This window comes from Gavialis gangeticus, unplaced genomic scaffold, assembly GCF_001723915.1.
Source record: "Gavialis gangeticus isolate Ggan-Ray unplaced genomic scaffold, GavGan_comp1, whole genome shotgun sequence".
Classification (NCBI taxonomy): Eukaryota; Metazoa; Chordata; order Crocodylia; family Gavialidae; genus Gavialis; species Gavialis gangeticus.
In genome coordinates, this window is record NW_017728993.1 from 73,128,187 (window position 1) to 73,130,261 (window position 2,075).

The following is a 2,075-nucleotide window of genomic DNA, read 5'->3' on the forward strand; positions in this document are numbered from 1 at the left end:
TAAGTTCAAGGTTATTGGGGGGGGGGGGGTTTCCCTGTCCAAAGCCAAAATATCTTGATGCTTGCAGTACACCAAATACATTGGTTTTATTTCCTGATGCCTATTAAATGATTATTTTCAGTTGTTCTCAGTCTCCACTGGCTGGTCCTAGATTTATTACTGCACTACTATTTTACAAAGGATATCGCAGCAAAAGTCTTGTGTCTTGAGAGGGGTAAAGAAGAAAGAAGCATGCTAAACTGGTAAAATATCAAGAGCTTCTGGGTGACTTAAGCTAGTCCTTTCTCAAGGAAGCAAGAAAATATTTTCTTTATTTTAAGGATGAGGAAAAGAACCTTATCTATGGATCCATTACTGTTTTGAAGCATTTAAAACTTCTGGAAATAATCATGAATAAAATCCCCTGGGCAGCTCTTAAAAGAAAATTTAGGGATTAAAACCCCACAACATTATTTTCTAACAGCATTTCAGTTCCCTTTGTTTAATCTGTAAATGGATTTAAGATTTAAAAAACAGCTTGGTCAAAAATTGAGAATTTGTGCAAGGAAGGTTTGAAGCTTTAGCAGAAAGAATATGAGATACATAAATATGTAACAAAATGTAAGCAATAATTAACCCTTCAAATGCCTCAACACACATCTTTCCTTGGTATATGGGCACTTACTGGTATCTCTAGTGTGTTTCTGAAATATTGATGGTATTTTGCCTTAATCAACAATGCCCTGCTAACTAACCTTGGAGTATAGAACTGAAGGAGTTTTGGCGGAGGCTTGAGGTTTTTATCTTTTTATAGGGAACAAAATGAAAGGTGGAGTCTTTAAAAACTCCTTTGCAAACTAGTTTTTCTTTCACATTCTACAAAGATATACTCATCTTCACAATCTTATGGGGAAAAATAAAGAAATTTAAACAAAAAAAAAATCAAGCATTTGTGCAAAATTTATTTAGTACAATATTTAGTGTGAGAGGGATATATTTGCGTGTGCTGAACTGGATGGATGTGTCTGTAAACAACAGTGAAGGCAGTGAAGAACTTAGCAAAAATGTAGTAAACTTTGCAATAATTTTTAAATACAAGTGAGGTCAATATGTTAAATCTTTACATGCGTTTAAACATGCACTGTGCCTTTGAGAAACTGAGGGACTCATGGAGGTGGAGGGGAGGGAAGATGGTGTATCAAACAGAAAAGTTACTGCAAACTAAGCAACTCAGGCTGATTTCTTTTTTCATTTTCAAATTAAAATGGTGAGAATAAATGTGCAGGTGTTTAAATCATTTGTATTTTTTTGATAATCCTATTGTTTTATGATCTGAAGAGAATTTGTTAGGTTGGAATTGTTTCCACTGGACTTGTGGCATCTAGAACAGTGGGCCACAGCCTTCACTAAGATCATTGGGCACTTCTTTACTACAACTAGTAAGTAAACCATCAGGGAAAGGCTTCTTATTCTAAATAGTGCACCTTTAACCACTTAATGATCCCTTCTGGGGAAGAAAGGGATATACCTTCCTGTTTGCATGTGAACTTTCCTGAAATACTGCAGGGTCTTGGCGTTACTGGAGGGTCTTGGCCTGACCATAGATGTACATTATATTGAAATTACTGGTTTTTAAACATTTCCTTGCAAGGGAAACAATGAGTGAATTGCATTATGACTGTAGACGTTGAATGAAGATTAAATAAACTATGCATATCATACACTTTTGTTTGCTTTTTAGCAGTTTCATAATGGTGTTTCATTAATTTCATAGTACATGCATCTCCTACTGTGTTTTTGTGCAAGAAAACAATTTTGTTGCTGGAGTAGCCTTTTATGTACCTAGAAAAAGGTGTATAGTTGTTTTCTAGGCCAAAGCTAGAAAACAGACTAGAGCCACAGAGATGCAACACTTGTCCCTTCAGACTGTCCCATAGAGCCAAAGGAGTGTCTCTTCCATTTTTCTTAATCCTTTCATGTGAATCCTGAAAAGAGGGCAGTGGTGGAGAGGATTTAGAGATGACGGGGATCCTGGCTTTCTGTTTAAACACAAATTTTCTGATTTTAAACTCCCCAAAGTATGCAATTAAGATGAA